At 37.5% G+C, this 27,260-nt stretch overlaps 1 protein-coding gene and 1 long non-coding RNA gene across 2 annotated transcripts in view; one reads left to right on the forward strand and one right to left on the reverse strand.

The window, feature by feature from the left end:
• The window catches only part of LOC144333389 (uncharacterized), a 73,081-nt gene that overhangs the window by 40,207 nt on the left and 5,614 nt on the right, over positions 1-27,260 (reverse strand). The gene's annotated exons all lie outside the window — the stretch shown is intronic.
• The window catches only part of TANK (TRAF family member associated NFKB activator), a 105,034-nt gene continuing 81,743 nt past the window's right edge, over positions 3,970-27,260 (forward strand). The window contains exon 1 of the mRNA XM_015110165.3: positions 3,970-4,167. The gene's annotated coding sequence lies outside the window, so the exon portion shown is untranslated. The remainder of the gene's footprint in view (positions 4,168-27,260) is intronic.

Below are 27,260 nucleotides of genomic sequence, written 5' to 3' on the forward strand. Positions count from 1 at the left end.
AGCTACTTCTTAACTACTTAGCCTATGTACCTCACAGATTTATTTTTTAAGGCTAGATGCTAAGAACACTCAAATTGTGTCTATCTATCATCAAGACTATAAGCTGGGTGCAGTGACTCACACCTGTAATCTCAACCTTTTGGGAGGTTGATTGCTTGAGCCCAGAAGTTCAAGACCAGTCTGGGCAACATAGTGAGATCTCAACTCTACAAAAAAATGTAAAAAGAAAACTAGCTGGGAGTAGTGGTGCCCACTTGTAGTCCCAGCTAGTCAGGAGGCTGAGGTGGGAGGATTGCTTGAGCCCAGAAGTTCAAGGCTGCAGCGGGCTATGATTGTAACACTGCACTCCAGTCTGGAGCAACAGACTGAGACCCCATCTCAAAAAAAAAAAAAAAAAAGAAAGAAAGAAAGAAAAAAGAGTAAAGATTATAAATAATCCCCTACAATGTTAAAAAGATAATTAAGATTTTTACAATTATTTTACTAAAAAAGCTATGGAAACAAGCAAAAAAAACCACAAGCTTAGTCTAAAAAAAAAAAAATCAGAGTGGATTTATTGAGAATGTGGAGAAGGGTATGAAATAAATTTTTAACCTTTGATTCTCTTGTTTGTTTAATCCCTGGGTATCTAGGCATCTCTTCATGCGTAGCTCGAGCTGTGAGAACTGCCTATCTGCCCACACAGCTAGCACTCGTATGCATCGCTGCTCTTAACTTTGTCAATGAACAGAGTTAAACATTTGCACGTCTATCTCCTCCTTAAGAATATGAGCTCCTCAAGAGCAAAAAAAGCATTTTAAGAACTTCTGCACCCAGCATGGAGCCTAACACATAGTAGATAATATTATATACTATAATAAATACAGTTGATCCTTGAACAACATGGGTTTGAACTGTGTGGGTTCACTTATATGTGATTCTATTTCAAAAAAGTTATACCAAGTGTGCCTACCTCCCCTGCCTCCCCCTTCACCTTCTCCTTCTCTTTCACTCCTCAAACCACTGATACAGCAAGACCTTCTCATCTTCCTCCTTCTCCTCAGCCTCCTCAATGTGAAGACAACAAGGATGAAGATCTTCATGATGATCCACTTCCACTTAATGAATAGCAAATATATTTTATCTTCCTTATGATTTTTAAATACATTTTCTTTCCTCTAGTTTATTGTTAGAATACAGTATATAACACATATACAAAATATTCATTAATCAATTTTATATTATAGGTAAGATGTATTAGTTAAGTTTTGGAGGAGTCAAAAGTTATATGAGGGGGGTTGATGCAACTGTAATTGACCAAGCATGCTAATTAAATGTCCCTACAGGTATAAGGCCAATCATCAACTTAGGTAACATCTTAAGTATATGAATTGTAAAGAGTAAGTACATTTTCCCTATACTATCCCACTCCCTACATCACTATATCCCTTTCATCCATTCACTGTGACCAGAAGTTTCATTAAATGGGGATACCTTTAATTCTACAACTCGACCTAAAATGCAAATATCCTCTATGGAGAAGAAAAACTTTGGCATAAATTTTCATTGAGTTGCAAATAAATGATATAGGTTACTCTGCCCAGTGCACAATTTATTGAGGTTGGGGTGGTCGTGGAAAAAGAGTATCTATCATCCCGGCAGGTCTCAAATTCCCTTAGCGTCAGCCCCACTGTGGCCATGGGCCAATAAAATCCTGAAGCATCAGCCCACCAACAAGTAGAGCCTAGAAAACACTGCTGTTTTCACACATACTGTGCCTAGAGCATGAATTCACCCTGTAGGTGTCCATGTGATCATCTGAACCAAGTTTCTCAATCAAACACCCACCCCATGCAGCCTGGCTACCTAACTGGCTACTTGGCCAGAGTCTCAGGCACCTGGGTCTCCCTCTGAAGGAGGGAACCTATTCCTAAATCCTAGTTAGCAATTAGGAGACCTGGCTTTCTTGCTCTCCACTCTCTCTAAAAAAGACTTTCCAGGATTCTTCTTAAGGAAGCCTTTCGTCCAGACCTGCCCTGAGAACCCTGCTGCCCCAGGGCAGTGATGTCTGCACTCTTTGACTAGTAACTCCCCTCAGCCATTCTTCTCTGCCTGAATACGAACCTGACTTTTGCCTCCCACCCTCTAACTTGGGCTTGGAGATGCTCCTCCCACTCCTGCCCTGGTCATTATACCCTAACCATTGCCAATCCTGGCTTAGTACCAGTTTGCTTCCTCCTCTGAAGGAATTTCTGCATTTTTGTCAGTCCTGGTCACATGATTTATGACTGAGAGAAAGAAAAAGGCAGGGAGCGGGTAAATACGAAAAGGAACTACTAGAGACAACAAAAATTAAAACTTCCATCTGCCTCACGTATTTTGCCTAGTCTAGAACTGGTCAGTGGCATAGGTTTTAAATTTCATGAACTCAGAATTTCTTCAAAAAGCTTCTCTAACTGTAGCTTCTCTGTCTTGGCCGCAGGACCCTCTCTCAAACAATGCCCCACCAGATTGAGGCCAACACACCCAGGAGTAGCCAGTTCTGCAGGAGGCTGGGTGTCAGCCAAGCTCAAATGCCAAAGTAAATAGAGGAGGGAGGATGAAGAGACCAAAGGGGCATTTCCCAGTCTAGATAGGAGACCTGCTTTTTTTAAAAGCTGTATTTTTAAAACCTTGCTCATTCAAAACTGTAAATTCTTAAGAAGTAAATTTGCCTTTCACTAGTGACTATCTTACTTTTTTGTTGGTTTCTTTTGCCATATTTACAGCACTGGATAGGTTGGTTTTATTTTTCTATTGCACACAAGCATTTAATATTTAACATTTCATCAGTGAGATAGTTATAAAACCCATAGTTCTGAAAGAAATGTAATGCTTCATTGTATGCTAGATGAGTAAGTAGAAGCCTTTTAATCATAAGTTTATTCAGCATTTTAGATACTTTTGAAATTATTTTTTATGGAATAATTTCATCATAAGTAGCATATCTCAGGTTTATTTAACATATAATTTAAGAGAGGGCAGTGTTTCAAAGTGGAAAACAAACTAGACTAAGAATCAGAAGTTCTAAATTCTAGACCTTTTAGTAACTGTTGAAGTTTAGGTAAAACCTCAGACTTCTCATCTATAGAATGCAGGAGCTGAAAAAGGAGACTGCTTAATTGACACAGTTTTTATCCAGCTTAATAACTTTATTTGCCAAGAGTGTAGTGCAGTAAAAAAAAGAAATGCACTTGGATTCAAAAGACTCAGATGTTAATCTAAGTGCTGCTTCTAACTTTACTTGTGACATTGAGCATTTACCTTCTCCTGTTTCCCTCATCTGTAATAAAAAGGAAATGAAACAGATGTTGTCTAAGGTCATTTCCAGCTCTAAAATTTTATATCAAAGAAAAATGTCTGTGGTGCACATGGTGTCTTCCGTTTGCATGTAAAATGTGATGTTTTGCTCTAAGTAACCTAAGAGAAATACATGTATTTGTAAAGCATTTCCCAAGTTTGCTGGAACACACATTTATCCCACAAACAGTGAACCTTAAGTTCTCAAGGCAGAAAAGCTGTCTTAAGAGCCTTGTTTGCTTCATCTCTCTTCTGAGTACCTAAGCTCAGGCTCTGCAACTGAGCTTAAACCTTATTACTACAAAGCTTCTTCCAAGTGACTTCTGTAGGCCATAAAGACAACTATAAACAAATTTGGTTTTTACCTCCTGTTTATAAATATGCTTCTTAGGTCAAAAAGCCACTTATCAAATAAACTGAACTTTTAAATTTTCTTACATAAAACGCTTAATCCAAAAATATTTTTGTATTTACAGTTCCTGGGTTTTTGTTGTTGTTGTTGTTGTTGCTGCTGCTGCTGCTGCTGTTAAAATGCCTTAACTATTCACACAAAGTATCTTTGCTTCAAAAGGAAGTCAGAACTACAGTCACGAGTGGTTTACAGAATATTTTCTGATAGTCTTTGCTTCATTTCAGTATCGTGCCATGATTGGCTGTTGCTAGTTACAAATAAGGAAGTCTTCAAGTTGGGGGATTTCTCAGTGGAAGTTCCCACTTCAACGAAGGGAGAGCTCTGGACAGTTTGAGCAGCATTGATAGAGCCTGTGGAAAACACTTTCCGACTGTGTAACTGTTTACATCTTTACAGAGGAATAGTCTACAAAGGAAGACTCGTAACCTGGAGAAAAGGTAATCTAATTTCAATAGTTCCTACTGATTCTCAACCTAGCAAGGTGGCCTGGATGTCTTAAACTGAAGTGTTGCAGATATGTTACCCTCTTACTCTTGCTATGTGAGTAATTTATGACATGATTCAATAATGCCTTTGTAGTCAATGTCATAGTTAGAAATTTGGCCTTCAAAAAATGGCTGGATGTGGTGGGTCATGCCTATAATCCTAGCACTTTGGGAGGCCAAGGTGGGAGGATCACTTGAGCCCAGAAGTTTGAGACCAGCCTGGGCAACATAGTGAGACCCCATCTCTATTTAATTAATAAATACATAAATGATAGGGTCCCTAGCCAAGACCAAGGAAAATTTTTTTTAAATTTTCAATTTCTTTCTAACTTTTAGGATAGAATTTATGTCTCTACCTGAATGATTTTTTTTAAGTTTATATCTGGAATGAGAGCCTTCTCCAATGAATGATTTTTATAACATAATGTTGATATTTATGCTGAAAGATATTTGGCTTAAGTTGTTCATAACTTACTAGGCTGAAAAGTAAATTAAAGTAAAAGTGTATTCATACTTTTTGGTTATATTTTTAAAAATCGATCCTGGCCTGATCCAGTGTGTCTATTCAAACATTAACTCAAGGCTGGGCGTGGTGGCTCACTCCTGTAATCCCAGCACTTTGGGAGGCTGAGGCCAGCAGATCACCTGATGTCAGGAGTTGGAGACCAGCCTGGCTAACATGATGAAACCCCGTCTCTACTGAAAATACAAAAATTGGCCGGGCGTGGTGGTGTACACCTATAATCCCAGCCACTCAGGAGGCTAAGCCAGGAGAATCACTTGAACCCAGGAGGCAGAGGTTGCAGTGAGCTAAGACAGTGCCATTACCTAGGCAACAAGAGCAAAACTCCATCTCAAAATAATAATAATAATAATAATAATTAACTCAAGTTTAGTATTTTTCTCATCTCATAGAAAGCACATGATAGTGAATATTTCATTACACTAAAGTATTAATCTTATAGACAGTGCTGCATCTCCTTGGACCATTTAAACTTACGCAGTTATAGTAATCTAGTCTTATTCTATTACCAATTAGCCCTCATATTTTCACAACCAAAAATGAATATTAAATACCATGTAATATTTCATAAAGTTATTTTCTTAAGAATAATCATAGGAAAAATGACAGCTCAAAAATATTAAAAGTCAAGAATTATTATCACTATTGTTAAATTATTATAATAGCTGTGATATTCAAGCTTGTAAGTGGCAGAACTAGGGCTTAAATATAAATTCATATCACCTTTTTATCCATGGCTTTCTGTTACTACTGGTCTACCTTTTTATAATATTAAAATAATATTTGAGAGATGTCATATCCCAAAGCATGGAGACTCTTATGATAGAAAAAGGAAGATGACTTGGCCATGTTCACACAGCAACCAAGTCATTTTTAGAAGCCAGGTCTTTCTTCTCACTCACCCACTCCCATCTCCTCACTCCCTCCAGGATACACTTCCACGTGCACACAGGTGGTGCGCACTAGTGTGCCTCCAAGCAGTTAGCTTCAGAGCCAGAAGAAGATGTGGGGTTGTATACCCAGTCTAACCTGCCTGAGGTTCTGCCCGGCAGCCCACTGGGGCTCTACAGCAATGTCTAGTTACTTCTTTTAAACACTTATGACATTGAGTCATAGAGATAACTAACTGGAGGATTAAAAATAAATAAAGGGCTCCCCTGAAAAAGTTCTGATTAGAATTTCATGAAACTTATGCACTAATTTGAGTAAAGTGATCATCCTTATAGCATAGAAACTTCCTGCCTGAATGTTCTATTAATGTGTCTCTAATGTATTAAGGCCTCAGTAGAATACATTTATCATTAAATGTATTCCAGTATATTTTGTTTTGTCTTCTTGTGTGTGTAGTAAAGGTACTTGATAGGGATATTCTTTCCACTATATTTTCTAACTAATTATTGCTGGCTTCTTAATTTCACAATTTTATCTTTCATCTAGCGATTTTATTGATCCCTCATTTTTCCTAAATTACTTTAGGTAACTCACATGTGACGCCTAGACAGAAAAAAATATAATCATGTATTATCCCTTTTTTTCCTCACCACATTGGCCAGAATTTCTGGAACAGTGTTTAATAACAGAGAAGAAAGCAGTCAACCTTGTCTTGTTTCTGATCTCAGTGGGAATTTCCCTAGTGGTTAACATTAAGAATGAGGTTGGCTGTTGGTTTGAGATAAGTACATTTATCATAAAAACCAAATAATTGCCAAGTACCTTGTTTACTATAGGCTTACTTAAATAAAAACAAAATGGAGACTTCATGTTAAACTATACTCAATGTCTTTTTGGTATCATTAGAGACAACTGTATGGTTTTTCTACTTCAAACTGTGTAGTAGTCTGCTGTTACACAAGACAGTCGTTGCATTTTTTAAAACTCCATGTCATCAAAAATCATGATATTAAAATGATTGTTTTGGTAATAAAGGTAGATTTATAGTTATAAGCTATGTTTTGTTGTTGCTCCAATTAAAATAATAAATTGGTAGTTCAAAATAAACCAACCAAACCTACACATTTCCTCTTTTTCTCTTCAATCCACATGCTTAGACACCTCTTCTCTATTATTTTGGCTTCACAATTCTGTTCACAACTCAAACTAACAGAAGAAGAATGAAAACAATGTGACATAAGCCAAGGAACCCTATCCAGGCAGAGCAACCAAATAAACAAAGCAGCTGTTCCTATGCTTTGTGCAAAAAGCCTTCTTCCTATTATGACAGTGCTAGCTGCAGACCACAATTCAGTTACAACTGTGGTAAGCAAAATGTGTGTCCAAATTGATTAATTTTATATCCAACTTATATTAAGAAAATGTATGCTAAAGAGAAATGTTTGAAATTTGCTGAGAATCTTTAATATTCATATTCACAACTAGAAGTTTAGTGTGTATTTTTGTTTTTATATTCATAAGTCTGTAAAAATTAGTCTGTATTTTTATTTTCTAGAACATATCACCGATAGGTTTCAGTATTAAACTGAGACTAGTTTAATAAAGTAAAATGATAAAAATACCAAAATTTCTAAAGAAAATTCAATAGGAGTTATCTGTTCCTTGAAATGTTTAAAGAAGAAATCCATAATACTGTTGGGCCTTGGCATCCCCTTTTGAAAATAATTCTTTAAATGCTATTACAATGTCTTCTATTGTTATTGATCTATTTGGGGTTTATGCTATTTTTCATGCAGCTTAGTTTATTTGCTTTTGCTTAGCAATGATTCTTTTTAAAAATTTTTCAAATATATTGGCATACATGGTATTATCTTGAATGTTTTAAAATTATCTCCGTAACTATGTGGATAACCCTTTTTCATGATGCATTTTGTCCATTTTTCTGTCTCTTTTTTTTCCTGATTGGATGTCACAGAACTAATCTCTTGGATCTATTCCTTCTATAGTTAGCTCTTCGTAAAATTGTTTTTGCTTTATCTTTATTAATATTTTCTCAATGCCTTTTTTAGACTATTTTACTTTTCTAAGTTTGTGAGTTGAATTCTTAGTTAATTTATTGTTATTCTTTCTTCTTTTATAATGAAAATATTTAAGGCTAGGAGTTTTTTAGTACTATTTTAACATCTTACAACTTTTGATATACTGCTTTCACATTTCACTGTCTTACAGTTTTTAATTGAAGTTTTATTTCCTCTTTGAGCAGATTTATTTAGGACAGTGAAGGGTTTTTTTAGTGAATAGTCTTTTTAAAACCATTTTAGATTTAGAGAAAATTTGAGTGAACACTACAGATAATTCACATATACCACCCTTTCTACCCCCACCACTCACAGCATCCCCTATTATTAACAACTTGCATTAGTATGGTACATTTGTTACAATTTATGAACCAATATGGGTACATTATTATTAACTCAAGTCCATAGTTTATTCAAGTTTTCTTATTTTTTCCCTTTTTAAAACTGAGGTGAAATTCATATAACACAAAACTAATCATTTTAAAATGAACAATTCAGTGGCATTCAGTACACTGACAATGTTATGTAACCACCACCTCTATTTAGTTTCAAAACATTTTTACCACCCCAAAAGGAAATAGTGTACTATTAAGCAATTGTTCGCATTTCTCACTCCCCTCAGCCCCTGGCAACCACAAATCCACATTCTGTCTCTGGATGTATCTATTCTGAATATTTCATATAAGTGAAACCAGACAGTGTGACTTTCTTTTTTTTACTATTATTTTACTTTAAGTTCTGGGATACAAGTGCAGAACGTGTAGGTTTTTTACGTATGTATACATGTTCCCTGGTGGTTTGTTGCACCTATCAACCTGTTATCTAGGTTTTAAGCCCCACATGCGTTAGCTATTTATCCCTCCTTCCTCTCGCCCCTCAACCCTGACTAGCCCCAGTGTATGTTGTTCCACTCCCTGTGTCCATGTGTTCTCATTGTTCAACTCACACTTATGATTGAGAACATGTGATGTTTGGTTTTCTGTTCCTGTGTTAATTTGCTGAGGATGATGGCTTCAAGCTTCATCCATGTCCCTGCAAAGGATATGATCTCATTCTTTTTATGGCTGCATAGTATTCCAGGTGTATATGTACCACATTTTCTTTATTCTGTCTATCACTGATGGGCATTTGGATTGGTTCCATGTCTTTGCTATTGTAAATAGTGCTGTACTAAACATATGTGTGCATGTGTCTTTATAGTAGAATGATGTATATTCCTTTGGGTATATACCCATTATATATATGGATCAAATGGTATTTCTGGTTCTAGATCCTTGAGGAATAGCCACACTCTCTTCCACAATAGTTGAACTAATTTACATTTCCACCAACAGTGTAAAAACGTTCCTATTTCTCCAAAGCCTCGTCAGCATCTATTGTTTCTTGTTTTTAATAATCGCCTTTCCGACTGGCATGAGATGGTATCTCACTTTGGTTTTGATTTGCATTTCTCTAATGATCAATGATGTTGAGCTTTTTTCCATGTGTTTGTTGGCTGCATAAATGTCTTCTGTTGAGAAGTGTCTGTTCATATCCTTTGCCCACTCTTTGATGGGGTTGTTTTTTTCTTGTAAATTTGTTTAAGTTCCTTGTAGATTCTGGATATTATACCTTTTTCAGATGGGTAGATTGCAAAAATTTTCTCCCATTCTGTAGGTTGATGTTCACTCTAATGATAGTTTCTTTTGCTGTACAGAAACTCTTTAGTTTAATTAGATCCCATTTGTCAATTTCGGCTTTTGTTGCAGTTGCTTTTGGCATTTTCATCGTGAAGTCTTTGCCCATGCCTATGTCCTGAATGGTCTTACCTAGGTTTTCTTCCAGGGATTTTATGGTTTTAGGTCTTATGTTTAAGTCTTTAATCCATCTTGAGTTAATTTTTGTATAAGGTGTAAGGAAATGGTCCAGTTTCAGTTTTCTGCGTATGGCTAGCCACTTTTCCCGACACCATTTATTAAATGGGAAATCCTTTCCCCATTCCTTGTTTTTGTCCGGTTTGTCAAAGATCAGATGGTTGTAAATGTGTGGTGTTATTTCTGAGGTCTCTGTTCTGCTCCATCAGTCTATATGTCTGTTTTTGTACCAGTACCATGCTGTTTTGGTTACTGTAGCCTTATAGTATATTTTGAAGTCAGGTAGCGTGATGCCTCCAGCTTTGTTCTTTTTGCTTAGGATTGTCTTGGCTATATGGGCTCTTTTGGGGTTTTCATATGAAATATAAAGTAGTTTTTTCTAATTCTGTGAAAAATGTCAGTGGTAGTTTGATGGAAATAGCATTGAATCTATAAATTACTTTAGGCCATATGGCCGTTTTCTTGATGTTGATTCTTCCTATCCATGAGCATGGAATGTTTTTCCATTTGTTTGTATCCTCTTATTTCCTTGAGCAATAGTTTGTAGTTCTCTTTGAAGAAGTCCTTCATGTCTCTGGTTAACTGTATTCCTAGGTATTTTATTCTCTTTGTAGCAATTGTGAATGAGAGTTCATTCATGATTTTACTCTGTTTGTCTATTATTGGTGTATAGGAATGCTTGTGATTTTTGCACACTGAATTTGTATCCTGAGACTTTGCTGAAGTTGCTTATTAGCTTATGGAGTTTTGAGGCTGAGATTATGGGGTTTTCTAAATATAGACTCATGTCGTCTGTAAACAGAGACAATTTGATTTCTTCTCTTCCCATTTGAATACGCTTTATTTCTTTCTCTTGTCTGATTGCCCTGGCCAGAACTTCGAATACTATGTTGAATAGGAGTGGTGAGAGAGGGCATCCTTGTCTTGTGATGGTTTTCAAAGGAAATGCTTACAGCTTTTGCCCATTTCGCATGATATTGGCTGTGGGTTTGTCTTAAATAGCTCTTATTATTTTGAGCTATGGTCCACCAATGCCCAGTTTCTTGAGAGTTTTTAACATGAAGGGATGTTGAATTTTATTGAAGGCCTATTTTGCTTCTATTGAGATAATCACATGGTTTTTGTCATTGGTTCTATTTATGTGATGGATTACATTTATTGATTTGTGTATGTTGAACCAACCTTGTGTCCCAGGGATGAAGCCAATTTGATCTCGGTGGATAAGCTTTTTGATGTGCTGTTGGATTCAGTTTTCCAGTACTTTATTGAGGATTTTTCAATTAATGTTCATCAGAGACATTGGCCTGAAGTTTCTTTTTTTGTTGTGTCTCTGCCAGGTTTTGGTATCAGGATGATGCTGGCCTCATAAAATGAGTTAGGGAGGAGTCCCTCCTTTTCAATTGTTTGAATAGTTTCAGAAGGAATGGTACAAGCTCCTCTTTGTACCTCTGGTAGAATTCATCCATGAATCCATCTGGTCCTGGGTTTTTTTGGTTGGTAGAGTATTAATTACTGCCCCAATTTCAGAACTTGTTATTGGTCTATTCAAGTATCAACTTCTTTCTGGTTTAGTCTTGGGAGGGTGTATGTTTCCAGGAATTTATCCATTTCTTCTAGATTTTCTAGCTTATTTGCATAGAGGTATTTATAGTATTTGCTGATAGTAGTTTGTATTTCTGTGAGGTCAGAGGTGATACTCCCTTTATCAATTTTTATTGTGTCTATTAGAGTCTTCTCTCATTTCTTTTTTATTAGTCTAGCTAGCCATCTATTTTGTTAATTTTTTCAAAAAACCAGCTCCTGGATTCATTGAGTTTTTGAAGGGTTTTTTGGTGTCTCTATCTTCTTCAGTTCTGCTCTGAACTTAGTTATTTCTTGTCTTCTCCTAGGTTTTGGATTTGTTTGCTCTTGCTTCTCTAGCTCTTTTAATTGTGATGTCAGGGTGTCAATTTGAGTTCTAGCTTTCTAATATGGGCATTTAGTGCTATAAACTTCCTCTTAACACTGCTTTAGCTGTGTCCCAGAGATTCTGGTACATCTTCTCGTTGTTCTCATTGGTTTCAAATAACTTCTTGATTTCTGCCTTAATTTCATTATTTACCTAGGAGTCATTCAGGAGCACGTTGTTCAATGTCCATGTAGTTGTGTGATTTTGAGTGAGTTTCTTAATCCTGATTTCTAATTTGATTGCACTCTGGTCTGAGAGACTGTTATAATTTCAGTTCTTTTGCATTTGCTGACGAATGTTTTACTTCCAATTATGTGGTCGATTTTAGAATAAGTGCCATGTGGCACTAAGAAGGATGTCTATTCTGTTGATTTGGAGTGGAGAGTTTTGTACATGTCTGTTAGGTCCACTTGATCCAGAGCTGAGTTCAAATCCTGAATATCCTTGTTAATTTTCTGTCTTGTTGATCTAATATTGACAGTGGAGTATTAAAGTCTCCCAGTATTATTGTGTGGGAGTCTAAGTCTCTTTGCAGGTGTACAAGAACTTGTTTTATGAATCTGGTTGCTCCTGTATCAATTTTTGGTCTCATTGATCTGTCTAATATTGAGAGTGGGGTGTTAAAGTGTCCCACTATTATTGTGTGGGAGTCTAAATCTCTTTGTAGGTCTCTAAGAACTTGCTTTATGAATCTGGGTGCTCCTGTATTAGGTGCATATATATTTAGGATAGGTAGCTCTTCCTGTTGCCTTGATTCCTTTACCATTATGCAATGCCCTTCTTTGTCTTTTTTGATCTTTGTTGGTTTAATTTCTGTTTTGTTAGGGACTAGGATTGCAACCCCTGCTGCTGCTTCTTTTTTTTTTTCTTTCCATTTGCTTGGTAAATATTCCTCCATCCCTTTATTTTGAGCCTATGTGTGTCTTTGCATGTGAGATAGGTCTCCCTAATACAGCACAGTGATGAGTCTTGACTCTTTATCCAATTTGCCAGTCTGTGTCTTTTAACTGGGGCATTTAGCCCATTTACATCTAAGGTTAATAATGTTATATGTGAATTTGATCCTGTCATCATGATGCTATCTGGTTATTTTGCACACTAGTTGATGCAGTTTTTTCATAGTGTCATTGGTCTTTGTTGATGTTTATATTTTGGTGTGTTTTTGCGGTGGCTGATACCAGTTTTTCCTTTCCATAGTTGTTGCTTCCTTCAGGAGCTCTTGCAAGACAGGCCAGGTAGTGATGAAATCCCTCAGCATTTGATGGTCTGGAAAGGATTTTATTTCTCCTTCTCTTATAAAGTTTAGTTTGGCTGGATATGAAATTTGGGGCTGAAAATTCTTTTCTTTAAAATATTGGCCCCCACTCTCTTCTGGCTTATAGAGTTTCTGCTGAGAGGTCCACTGTTAGTCTGATAGGCTTCCTTTTGTAGGTTACCTGGCCTTACTCCCCGGCTGCCCTTAACATTTTTTTCCTTCATTTCAACCTTGGAGAATCTGATGATTGTGTCTTGGAGTTGATCTTCTAGTGGAGTATCTTAGTGGTGTTCTCTGTATTGCCTGAATTTGAATATTGGCCTGTCTTGCTAGGTTGGGGAAGTTCTCCTGGATAGTATCCTGAAGTGTGTTTTCCAATTTGGTTCCATTCTCCCTATCTTTTTCAGGTACTCCAATCAATCGTAGGTTAGGTCTTTTTACATAGTCCCATATTTCTCAGAGGTTTTGTTTGTTCCTTTTCATTCTTTGTTCTCTAATCTTGTCTTCATGCCCGATTTCAGCAAGATGATCTTCAAACTCTGATATCCTTTGTTCTGCTTGGTCAATTCAGCTATTGATACTTGTATATGCTTCACGAAGTTTCGTGGTGTGTTTTTCAGCTCCATCAGGTAATTTGTATTCCTCTCTAAACTGGTTATTCTATTTAGCAGCTCCTATAGCCTTTTATCAAGGTTCTTAGCTTCTTTGCATTGGGTTAGAACACGCTCCTTTAGCTCAGTGGAGTTTATTACCCACCTTCTGAAGCCTACTTCTGTCAATTTGTCCATCTCATCCTCTGTCCAGTTCTGTGCCCTTGCTAGAAAGGTGTCGCGATCATTTGTAGGAGAAGAGGCACTCTGACCTTTTGCGTTTTCAGAGTTTTTTGTTCTTTCTCATCTTCACAAGTTTGTCTAGTTTCGATATTTGAGGCTGCTGACCCTTGGATGGGGTTTTTGTGGGGGATTTCTTTGTTGATGCTGTTGTTGTTGCTGTCTGTTTGTTTGTTTTTCTTTCAAAGGTCAAGTCCCTCTTCTGTAGGGCTGCTGCAGTTTGCTGGGGATTCACTACAGGCCTTATTCATCTGGTGTTTGCTCTCGCGCCTGGAGGCGTCGCTTGAGGAGGCTGGAGAACAGAAAAGATGGGTGCCTGCTTCTTCCTCTGGGATCTCTGACCTCGAGGGGCACCAACCCGATGGCAGTAGGAATGCTCCTACATAGGGTGTCTAACAACCCCTGTTGGAGGGTCTCACCCAGTTGGGTGGCATGGGGAGCAAGACCTGTTTAATGAAACACTTTGTCCCTTGGTGGAGGGGGTGTGCTTTCCTGTGAGGGGAACCCACTCATCTGGGCTGCCTAGATTCCTCAGAATTAGCAGGAGGAAAGACTAAGTCTGCTGGTCCATGTAGACTGCAGCCACCCCTCCCGCTAGGGGCTCAGCCCCAGGGGGATCAGAGTTCTGTCCCTGAATCCCTGGTTGGAGTTGTTGGAGTTCCTGCAGGGAGGCCCCGCCCAGTGAGAAGGGATGGGTCAGGGTCAGGCCTGAAGAGGGTCTGGCCGCAGTTTGCCACAGCTGGTGTGTTGGGGTGTGGGAGATACCGCTTGGGACCAAGCCATCCAGCCTCCCTGGCTCCAGCAGAGGAAAAGTGCAGCTTGGAGCTATAGAGATGGCTGTCGCCCTTCCCCAACCCTGGTAACTTAGTGTGTTAGGTGGCTATCGGTTCCAGTATTGGCTACCATCTCTCCCCCAAGGAGCTCGGACAGCTTAGACAGCAGACAGCTGCAGCGTGGTGCTGACCGCCCCCTGCCCCTGGGAACTTAGCAGGCTTAAGCAGATTCTAGCTGAGCGGCTGTTGAGAATCTGTGCGACTCCGTGGTTGGGACCCTAGGCCCTGGTGGTGTGGGTTCACTAGTGGCATCTTCTGATCTGTGGGTTGCACAGTTCCATGAAAAAAGCACGGTTTCCCAGGTTGGGTAGCACACTCACTCACTGCCTCCCTTGGCTATGGGCTGGGGGCTTCCCCGCCCCATGTGGCTCTCAGGTGGGCCACTGCACCATAATTATCTTCCTTCCTCTCTGAGGGTCACACCAGCTGCCTGGTCAGTTCTGATGACAGAACCTAGATACCTCGGTTGCCAGTGAAGGATTTGCATGCTGTTATAATTCTTTTTGATGGGAGCCTCCAAGCGCTGCTGCTTCTAGTCGGCCATCTTGGCCTCACCTGTGACTTTCCTAAACTGGCATTTTTTACTTAGCACAATGGTTTTGAGTTTCATCCATGTTGTAGCGTGTATCAGTACTTCATTTCTTTTTATGGCTGAATAATATTGTATTATATGTATATACCACAAATTATCCATTCGTCTGTTGACGGATAGGGTATTTGGTCTGTCTTCACTTTTGGACTATTGTAAATCATGCTGTTATGAACATGTATTTACATGTATTTGTTTCAGTACCTGTTTTCAGTTCTTTTGGGTATATACCTGGCAGTGGAATTCTGGGGTCATATGGTAATTCTATGTTTAGTATTTTAAGGAACTGGCAAATTATTTTCCATAGTGGTTGAACTATTTTACACTCCACCCAGCAATGTATAAGACTTTCAATTTCTCCACATCCTCCTCCACACTTGTTATTTTCTATTTGGGTTCTTATTACAGCCATCCTAGTGAATGTGAAGTGGTAATTCATTGTAGTTCTAATTTGCATTTCCCTAAAGACTAATAATGTCAAGCATTTTTTCATGTGTTTGCTGACCATGTGTAGATCCTCTTTAGATAAATGTCTATTCAAGTCAGTTACCCATGTTTTAATTGGCTTGTTTGTCTTTTTGTTGTTGAGTCATGAGAGTTTTTTTTTAATATATTCTAGATTCTAGGTCCTTATCAGATATGTGATTTGCTAATATTTTCTCCCTTTCTATAGACTGTCTTTTCAGTGTCTGGACATCTTTCAATGTATAAAAGTTTTAAAATTTTTTATTAAGTCAAATTTATTTGTTTTCTTGTTTGTTATTTTTGTATCATATCTAAAATCCATTGTCAAATCCAAGGTCATGATGACTTACCCACTTGTGTTTGTCTAAGGGTGCTATTATGGTTTTATCTCTTATATTTAGGTGATTGATCAATTGGGAGTTAATTTTTGTGGTGTGAGGTAGGGGTCCACCTTCTTTCTTTTGCATGTGGTTATCAGTTGTCCCAGCATCATTTGTTGGAGAGACTATTTTTTCTCCATTAAATGGTCTTGGCACCCTTATAAGGGTTTATTTTTGGACTCTCAGTTCTATTCTTTTGGTCCATGTGTATATCTTTATGCTAGTGCCAAGCTGTTTTGATTACTATAGCTTTGTAGTAAGTGTTGAAATTGGGAAGTGTGAGTCTTCCAACTTTGTTTTTCCTTTGCAATATTCTTCTGGCTACACTTGCAATTTAATATGAATATGAGAATCAGTTTTTCCATTTCTGCAAAAAAAAAAAAATAGGCCATTGAAATTTCAATAGCAATTGCATTGAATCTGGAGATCAATTTGTGGAGTATTGCCATCTTAATAATATTAAGTCTTCCAATCCATGGACATGGGATGTCTTTCTACTTACTTATGTCTTCTATAATTTCTTTCAGAAATGTTTTGTAGTTTTCAGTCTATAACTATTTTACCTCTTTGGTTAAGTTTATTCCTAGGCATTTTATTTTTTTGGATGCCACTGTAAATAGAATTTCCTTAATTTCCTTTGAAGAGGGTTCATTGGCAATGTATAGAAACAACTGATTTTTGAGTGTTTATATTATACCCTGTAACTTTGCTAAATTCATTTATTAGCTCTAGTAGCTTTCTTGTGAATACTTTGGGAGTTTTCATATATCAGATAATATCATCTAAGGATAGAAATAGTTTTACCTCTTCCTTTCCAATTTGGATGGCTTTTATTTCTTTTTCTTGTCTAATTGCACTGGCTACTATTTCCTGGACAGTGTTAAATAGCAGTGGTGAAAGAAAGTGTCCTTGTCTTGTTCCTAATCCTAGGCAGAAAGCTTTCAGTATTTCACCATGTGATATGTTGTTACCTGTGGATTTTTCATAAATGCTCTTTATTATGGTAAGGAAGTTCCCTTCTAATCCTAGTTTTCTGAGGAATCATGAAAGGGTGTTGGTTTTTTTCAAATGCCTTTTTGCATCAGTGGAGATAATCATGTGGTTTTTTTTGTTGTTGTTGTTGTTGTTTCATTTTTCTATGATGTGCATTGCCTGGAATGATTTTCTTATGTTGAACCACCCTTGCATTACAGTGATAAATCACACTTGATCATGATGTATAATACACTTAATAGGCTGTTGGATTTATTTTGCTAGTATTTTGTGGAGAATTTTTGCATCTATATTCACAAGGAATATTGGTTTTTAGCTTTCTTTTTTATCACATCTTTGTCTGGCTTTGGTATAAAGGCAATGCTTGCCCCATAGAATAAGTTAGTAAGTGTCCTTTCCACCCCTGTTTTTTATCTAGCGGTTTGAGAATTTGGTGTTATTTAAGTGCATGGTAGAATTCACCAGTGAAGCCATCTGGTCCTGATAGCTTCTTAGCGGGGAGATTTTTGGTTATTGATTCAATCTCTGTATTATTATAAGTCTGTTCAGATTTCCTATTTCCTCTTTACTTAGATTTACTAGTCTGTGTGTTTTTAGGAATTTGTACAGTTCATCTAGGTTATCTAATTTGTTGATCTACAACTGTTCCATAACCTAATATTTATAATACTTTGTATTTCTATTTGGTTGTCGGTAATGTCCTCACTTTCATTTTTGATTTTAGTTATTTATTTCTTCTTCCTCTTTTTTCTAATCCATTTAGATAAATTTTTGTCAATTTTATTGATCTTTTCCAAGAACCAACTTTTAGTTTCATTGATTATCTCGACTGTGTTTCTATTCTCTATTTCATTTATCTCTGCTCTAATCTTAAGTTTCATCCTTGCTAGCTTTAGATTTAGTTTGTTCTTCCTTTTCCAGTTCCTTGAGGTATAAAAGTTACATTATTCATTTCAAATCTTCCTTTTTTCTTTTTTTTTAGATGGAGTCTCACTCCAATCTCGGCCTCTCAGGTTCAAGCGATTCTCCTGCCTCAGCCTCCCAAACAGTCAGGATAACAGGCACATGCATACCACTACACCCAGCTAATTTTTGTATGTTTAGTAGAGCCGAGGTTTCACCATTTTGGCCAGGCTGGTCTCAAACTGCTGACCTCAAGTGATCTGCTTGTCTCGACCTCCCAAAGTTCTGGGATTACAGGCATGAGCCAGCATGCCCGGCTCTTAGATCTTTTTTAATATGAACATTTACGGCTATTACTTTCCCTCTGAGCACTGTTTTCACTGCATCCCATATATTTTGATACGTTGCAATTTTGTTTTTATTCTTCTCCAAGTAAATCTAATTTTCCTATGATTTATCCTTGTAACTCACTGGTTGTTTAAGAATGTGTTGCTTAATTTGCACATATTTGTAAATTTTTTAGTTTTCCTTGTATTAACTTCTAGTTTCATTCCATTTTGGTTGGAGAAGATACTTTGTATGATTTCAATCTTTTTAAATATATTAAGACTTTTTGTGGCCTAGCATTTGGTCTACCCTGGGGAAGATTCCATATCAACTTGAGAAGAATGTATATTCAGCTTTTGTTGGGTGGAATGTATAGTCAGCTTTTGTTCTGCTAGGTCTAGTTGGTTTATGCTGTTTTTCAAGTTGTCTATTTTCTTTTGGATCATCTGTTTTTCTATTTATTATGAAAAGTGGCATAATGTAGTCTCCGGTGACTATTGTAGTACTGTCTATTCCTCCCTTAAGTCTGTCAATGTCTCTTTCATATATTTTTGGGTCCTGTTGTTTGATGGATATATGTGTATAATTGCTATATCTTCTTGATGAATTATCTTTTTGTCAATATATAATACCCTTCTTTGTCTCCTGTAACAGTTTTTTACTTAAAGTCTATTTTCTCTAATATTAGTATAGCCACAATCTCTCTTGTGGTTACTATTTGCATGAAAAAATCTTTTTCCATAATTTCACTTTAATCTGTTGGTCTTTGCATCTAAAGTAAGTCCTTTGCAGATAGCATATGGTTTGATCATTTGATCACGTTGTATTATCCATTCTGCCAAGCTCTGCCTCTTGACTGAAGTGGTTAATACATCTACATTTAAAGTAATCACTGACCTGGAAGGTCTTACTTCTGCCATTTTGCTATTTGATTTCTGCATGTTCTATACCATTTCTCTGTTTCTCACTTCCTCCAATACTGTTTTATTTTGTATTTAGCTTATTATTAGTGGTATACCATTTTATTCCCTTTTCATTTTCTTTTGTGATTTTTAAAACATATTTTCTTAGTCATTGCCATGTGAATTACAATTAACAACCTAAATTTATAACAACCTAATTTTAACTGATACCAACTTAGTTTCAGTAACATACAAAAACTCTACTACTTATCAGCTTAATCACCCCTTACATGTTGTTGTCACAAATTATATATTTATAAGTTGTGTGCCAGATTTATAATTATTTTTAAGCATTTGTCTTTTAAATCATATGGGAAATAAAAAGAGGACTTACAAACCAAAATACAATTATCCTAGCTTTAATATATTTACCTATGTAGTTGTTTTTACTGAAGTTCTTTATTTCTTTGTATGGCCTCAAATTATCTTCTAGTAGTCAGACTGAAGGACTTCCTTTATCATTTCTTTAGGGTAAGTCTACTAACAACAAGCTCCTTCAGCTTTCGTTTATCTCAAAATGTTTAATTTTCTTCTTTTTTTTTTTTTATACTTTATGTTCTAGGGTACATGTGCACAATATGCAGGTTTGTTACATATGCATGCATGTGCCATGTTGGTGTGCTGCACCCATTAACTCGTCATTTACATTAGGTATATCTCCTAATGCTATCCCTCCCCCCTCCCCCCTCCCCTCACCCCACAATAGGCCCTGCTGTGTGATGTTCCCCTTCCTGTGTCCAAGTGATCTCATTGTTCAGTTCCCACCTATGAGTGAGAACATACAGTGTTTGGTTTTTTGTCCTTGTGATAGTTTGCTGAGAATGATGGTTTCCAGCTGCATCCATGTCCCTACAAAGGACACAAACTCATTCTTTTTTATGGCTGCATAGGATTCCATGGTATATATGTGCCACATTTTCTTAATCCAGTCTGTCATTGATGGACATTTGGGTTGATTCCAAGTCTTTGCTATTGTGAATAGTGCCGCAATAAGCATACATGTGCATGTGTCTTTATAGCAGCATGATTTATAATCCTTTGGATATATACCCAGTAACGGGATGGCTGGGTCAAATGGTATTTCTTGTTCTAGATCCTTGAGGAATTGCCACACTGTTTTCCACAATGGTTGAACTAGTTTACAGTCCCACCAACGTGTAAAAGTGTTCCTATTTCTCCACATCCTCTTAGCACCTGTTGTTTCCTGACTTTTTAATGATTGCCATTCTAACTGGTGTGAAATGGTATCTCATTGTGGTTTTGATTTGCATTTCTCTGATGCCGAGTGATGATAAGCATTTTTTCACATGTCTGTTGGCTGCATAAATCTCTTCTTTTCAGAAGTGTCTGTTCATATCCTTTACCCACTTTTTGATGGGGTTGTTTGTTTTTTTCTTGTAAATTTGTTTGAGTTCTTTGTAGGTTCTGGATATTAGCCCTTTGTCAGATGAGTAGATTGCAAAAATGTTCTCCCATTCTGTAGGTTGCCTGTTCACTCTGATGGTAGTTTCTTTTGCTGTGCAGAAGCTCTTTAGTTTAATCAGATCCCATTTGTCAAGTTTGGCTTTTGTTGCCATTGCTTTTGGTGTTTTAGACATGAAGTCCTTGCCCATGCCTATGTCCTGAATGATACTGCCTAGGTTTTCTTCTAGCGTTTTTATGGTTTTAGGTCTAACATTTAAGTCTCTAATCCATCTTGAATTAATTTTTGCATAAGGAGTAAGGAAGGGATCCTGTTTCAGCTTTCTACTTATGGCTAGTCAGTTTTCCCAGCACTATTTATTAAATAGGGAATTCTTTCCCCATTTCTTGTTTTTGTCAGGTTTGTCGAAGATCAGATGGTTGTAGATGTGTGGTATTATTTCTGAGGGCTCTGTTCTGTTCCATTGGTCTATATCTCTGTTTTGGTACCAGTACCATGCTGTTTTGGTTACTGTAGCCTTCTAGTATAGTTTGCAGTCAGGTAGCGTGATGCCTCCAGCTTTGTTCTTTTGGATTACGACTGTCTGGGCTATGTGGGCTCTTTTTTGGTTCCACATGAACTTTAAAGTAGCTTTTTCCAACTCTGTGAAGAAAGTCATTGGTAGTTTAATGGGGATGGCATTGAATCTATAAATTACCTTGGGCAGTATGGCCATTTTCACAATATTGATTCTTCCTATCCATGAGCATGGAATGTTCTTCCATTTGTTTGTGTCCTCTTTTATTTCACTGAGCAGTGGTTTGTAGTTCTCCTTGAAGAGGTCCTTCACATCCCTTGGAAGTTGGATTCCTAGGTATTTTATTCTCTTTGAAGCGATTGTGAATGGGAGTTCATTCATGATTTGGCTCTCTGTTTGTCTGTTATTGGTGTATAAGAAAGTTTGTGACTTTTGCACATTTATTTTGTATCCTGAGACATTGCTAAAGTTGCTTATCAGCTTAAGGAGATTTTGGGCTGAGATGATGGGGTTTTCTAAATATACAGTCATGTCACCTGCAAACAGGGACAATTTGACTTCTTCTTTTCCTACTTGAATACCCTTCGATTTATTTCTCTTGCCTGATTGCCCTGGCCAGAACTTCCAACACTGTGTTGAGTAGGAGTGGTGAGAGAGGGCATCCCTGTCTTGTGCCAGTTTTCAAAGGGAATGCTTCCAGTTTTTGCCCATTCAATATGATATTGGCTGTAGGTTTGTCATAAATAGCTCTTATTATTTTGAGATATGTTCCATCAATACCAAATTTATTAAGAGTTTTTAGCATGAAGGGCTGTTGAATTTTGTCAAAGGCCTTTTCTGCATCTATTGAGATAATCATGTGGTTTTTGTCTTTGGTTCTGTTTATATGCTGGATTACGTTTATTGATTTGTGTATGTTGAACCAGCCTTGCTTCCCAGGGATGAAGCCCACTTGATCATGGTGGATAAGCTTTTTGATGTGCTGCTGGATTTGGTTTGCCAGTATTTTATTGAGGATTTTTGCATTGATGTTCATTAGGGATATTGGTCTAAAAATCTCTTTTTTTGTTGTGTCTCTGCCAGGCTTTGGTATCAGGAAGATGTTGGCCTCAAAAAATGAGGATTCCCTCTTTTTCTACTGATTGGAATAGTTTCAGAAGGAATGGTACCAGCTCCTCCTTGTACCTCTGGTAGAATTTGGCTGTGAATCCGTCTAGTCCTGTATTTTTTTTGTTGTTGTTGGTAGGCTATTAATTATTGCCTCAATTTCAGAGCCTGCTATTGGTCTATTCAGGGATTCAACTTCTTCCTGGTTGGTTTAGTCTTGGGAGAGTGTATGTGTCCAGGAATTTATCCATTTCTTCTAGGTTTTCTAGTTTATTTGTATAGAGGTGTTTATAGTATTCTTGGATGGTACTTTGTATTTCTGTGGGGTCAGTGGTAATATCCCCTTTATCATTTTTTATTGCTTCTATTTGATTCTTCTCTCTTTTCTTCTTTATTAGTCTTGCTAGCAGTCTATCAATTTTGTTGATCTTTTCAAAAAACCAGCTCCTGGATTCATTTATTTTTTGAAGGGTTTTGTGTGTCTCTATCTTCTTCAGTTCTGCTCTGATCTTAGTTATTTCTTGCCTTCTGCTAGCCTTTGAATGTGTTTGCTCTTACTTCTCTAGTTCTTTTCATTGTGATGTTAGGGTGTCAATTATAGATCTTTCCTGCTTTCTCCTGTGGGCATTTAGTGCTATAAATTTCCCTCTACACACTACTTTAAATGTGTCCCAGGGATTCTGGTATGTTGTATCTTTGTTCTCATTGGTTTCAAAGAACATCTTTATTTCTGCCTTCATTTTGTTATGTACCCAGTGGTCATTCAAGAGCAGGTTGTTCAGTTTCCATGTAGTTGAGTGGTTTTGAGTGAGTTTCTTAATCCTGAGTTCTAGTTTGATTGCACTGTGGTCTAAGAGACAGTTTGTTATAATTTCTGTTCTTTTACATTTGCTGAGGAGTGCTTTACTTCCAACTATGTGTCAATTTTGGAATAAGTGCAATGTGGTGCTGAGAAGAATGTATATTCTGTTGATTTGGGGTGGTGAGTTCTGTGGATGTTTATTAGGTCCACTTGGTGCAGAGTTGAGTTCAATTCCTGGATATCCTTGTTAACTTTTTGCCTCATTGATCTGTCTAATGTTGGCAGTGGGGTGTTAAAGTCTCCCACTATTATTGTGTGGGAGTCTAAGTCACTTTATAAGTCTCTGAGGACTTGCTTTATGAATCTGAGTGCTCCTGTATTGGGTGCATATATATTTAGGACAGTTAGCTCTTCTTGTTGAATTGATCCCTTTACCATTATGTAACGTCCTTCTTTGTCTCTTTTGATCTTTGTTGGTTTAAAGTCTGCTTTATCAGAGACTAGGATGGCAACCCCTGCCTTTTTTTGTTTTCCATTTGCTTGGAAGATCTTCCTCCATCCCTTTATTTTGAGCCTATGTGTGTCTTTCCATGTTTAGTGCTTCCTTCAGGATCTCTTGTAGGGCAGGCCTGGTGGTGACAAAATCTCTCAGCATTTGCTTGTCTGTAAAGGATTTTATTTCTCCTTCACTGGTGAAACTTAGTTTGGCCCGATATGAAATTCTGGGTTGAAAATTCTTTTCTTTAAGAATGTTGAATATTGGCCTCCACTCTCTTCTGGCTTGGAGAGTTTCTGCCGAGAGATCTGCTGTTAGTCTGATGGGCTTCCCTTTGTGGGTAACTCGACCTTTCTCCCTGGCTGCCCTTAACATTTTTTCCTTCATTTCAACTTTGGTGAATCTGACAATTATGTGTCTTGGAGTTGCTCTTCTCGAGGAGTATCTTTGTGGCATTCTCTGTATTTCCTGAATTTGAATGTTGGCCTGCCTGACTAGGTTGGGGAAGTTCTCCTGGATAATACCCTGCAGAGTGTTTTCCAACTTGGTTCCATTCTCCCTGTCACTTTCAGGTACACCAATCAGATGTAGATTCGGTCTTTTCACATAATCCCATATTTCTTGGAGGCTTTGTTCATTTCTTTTTACTCTTTTTTCTCTAAACTTCTCACTTTGTTTCATTCATTTGATCTTCAATCACTGATACTCTTTCTTCCATTTGATTGAGTCGATTACTGAAGCTTGTGCATTTGTCACATAGTTCTCCTGTCATGGTTTTCATCTCTATCAGGTCGTTTATGGACTTCTCTGCATTGGTTATTCTAGTTATCCATTCATCAAATCTTTTTCAAGGTTTTTAGTTTCTTTGCACTGAGTTCATAGTTCCTCCTTCAGCTCTGAGAATTTTGATCGACTGAAGCTTTTTTCTCTCAACTCGTCAAAGTCATTCTCTGTCCAGCTTTGTTCCGTTGCTGGCGAGGAGCTGTGTTCCTTTGGAGGGAGAGAGGCACTCTGATTTTTTGAATTTCCAGCCTTTCTGCACTGCTTTTTCCCCATCTTTGTGGTTTTGTCTACCTTTGGTCTTTGATGATGGTGATGTACAGATGGGGTTTTGGTGTGGATGTCCTTTCTGTTTGTTAGTTTTCCTTCTGACAGTCAGGACCCTCAGTTGCAGGTCTGTTGGAGTTTGCTTGAGGTCCACTCCAGACCCTGTTTTCCTGGGTATCAGCAGCAAAGGCTGCAGAAGAGAGAATATTGCTGAACAGCAAGTGTTGCTGTCTGTTTGTTGCTCTGAAAGCTTCGTCTAGGAGGTGTACCCAGTCGTGTGAGGTGTGAGGTGTCAGTCTGCCCCAGTGCAGTTAGGCTACTCAGGGGTCAGGGACCCACTTGAGCAGGCAGTCTGTCTGTTCTCAGATCTCAACCTCCATGCTGGGAGAATCACTAATCTCTTCAAAGCTCAGTTGGAAATGCAGAAATCACCTGCCTTCTGTGTCACTCACGCTGGGAGCTAGAGGCTGGAGCTGTTCCTATTCGGCCATCTTGGGCACCCCCTTCTTCTTTATTTTTGAAGGATAGTCTTGCCATTTATAGAATTGTTGGTTTACACTTTTTTTCTAGCACTTTATATATATCATTCTACTATTTTCTGGCCTTCATAGTTTCAAAGCAAAATTGGCTGTTAATCTTATTGATGATTCCTTGCACATAATGTGTCACTTGTTTCTTGCTGTTTTCAATATTATCTCTTCATCCTCAGTTCAAAAACTGCCTCAAAAGTTGAGAGTATCTGTACAATGAAATAATATATGAACAGCACCTGACCTGCAGAGGGACCTCAATAAATACTGGGTAATATAAATGATTCCTGTTATTTAGTGGGTGATTCTACATGCATTTGATTTTTAATTTAAATAATTAGCCATAATTATCACTTAAAATATCTTTAAACATTCACACTGAGAAGGTCTAGATGTTAGACTTACTAGAAAAAGAGTAAGTATGCCCAAAGAACTAAAGGATAATTTGATTATAATGTGCTTCAGTGTGGATTTCTTTGACTTCATTCTACTTAGAGTTCATTGAGCAACTTGAATAAGCTGGTTCAGACTTTTAGCAAATTGGGAAGTTTTCAGCCATTATTTCTTGAAATATTTTTTCTGCTTCATGTCTCTCATTTTTCCTTCAAGACTCCCACAATGTATATTAGGTAAGCTTGATGTTAATTATCTTATCACATTCTCTGACTCTTTCTTCTGCTTGCTGAAATCTGCTATTAAACCCCTATAATTAATTTTCTATTTGTTATTGTGCCATTCAGCTCCAGAATTTCTATTTGGTTCTGTTTTATAATTTATATCACTTTTCTATATTCTCCTTTTGTTCATAAATCATTTTCCTGATTTCTTTTAGTTCTTTGTCCATGGTTTTCTTTAGCTCTTTGGGCATATTTAAGGCAACTGATTGAAAGTCTTTTGTAGTAAGTCCAATATATAGACCTTCTCAGTATGAACTTTTAAAGACATTTTAAGAGATAATTGTGACTTTTTATTTAAATTAAAAATCAGTCTGGGTGTGATCCCACTTCACACCTGTAATCTCAGCACTTTGGGAAGCAGAGGCAGGTGGATTTCTTGAGCTCAGGAGTTTAATACCAGCCTGGGCAACATGGCAGAACCTTGTCTCTACAAAAAATACAAAAATTAGCCAGGCATGATGGTGCACGTCTGTAGTCCCAGCTATTCAGGAACATAAGATGGGAGAATCACATGAGCCCAGGAAGTCAAGGCTGCAATGAGCCAAGATCATGCACTGCACTCCAGCCCGGGTGACAGAGCAAGATCCTTCAAAAAAAAAAAAAAAAAAAAAATCAACTGCATGTAGAACCACCTACTAAGTTACAGGAATTTTCTATATTACCCAATATTTACTGCAGTCCTCCTGTAGGCCAGGTCTTGTTCATACATTATTTTGTTGGACAAGTACACTCGACCTTTGATAGGAGAAGAAACTGAGGCACAGGATTAGTAAAGTCATATGATTAGTAAATGGCAATACCAACATATGAACAAGGCAACTTTAACACAGAACTCTCACTTATAATCATCATGCTTTAGCTTCTCTTAGCTGTAGTTTGCCTTTGTGGGGGCAATGATAACCTAGGACTCTGCCTAGTGAGTGTAAGTTTCTTTAACATCAGTCATAATGGCCACCCTAAGGTTAAAAACATCCAAATATGTATCTTGAAATTTCAAGCATAATGCACGTCATAAAGAGGAAAGGACACGGTGAAATAGAAGCCCACAGCTGAGCCCATAGTCACCCTATAAAGGAAATCAAGTGTGGCCTAGCTTAGAATCAGATCTTTCAGTAGAGGACTCAACAGACCAGGTAAAATATGAGCAAAACATGTTCTAGGCTGAGGAAAGCAGCACATACCTGAAAAGGACAAAAAAGTGATCATTTAAGGTATTAAAAGAAGCCCAAAATCCCCAGGAAGAAGCAGGACATAAGTCTGGAGAGTTAGGAAGATGTCTCATTCCAGGATTAAGAGTTTGGATTTTATCCTAAAGGTGAGGGGTAGACATTTAACGGTTGTAGGTGGTAAAGAAACATAACAACATAGAATCTGACAAGGGAGAAAGTAAGGCAAACAATTAGGAGGCTAGCATAGTAACTATGAGTTGATGGTGGCTTGAACAAGGGGTAGGAATGGAGATAGATAGTGGCAATAGGGACATAGAGTGTAAGCATGCAAGAAATACTGCAGAGGAGTACTCACATGATGTACCTGATTGGGTGACTGATTGAATGTTGGGAATTAAGATGTTTAAATCTTTATTATGTGGACAATGTTTTCATTTCTTTCTTCCT

This window comes from Macaca mulatta, chromosome 12 (genome assembly GCF_049350105.2).
Source record: "Macaca mulatta isolate MMU2019108-1 chromosome 12, T2T-MMU8v2.0, whole genome shotgun sequence".
NCBI lineage: Eukaryota > Metazoa > Chordata > Mammalia > Primates > Cercopithecidae > Macaca > Macaca mulatta.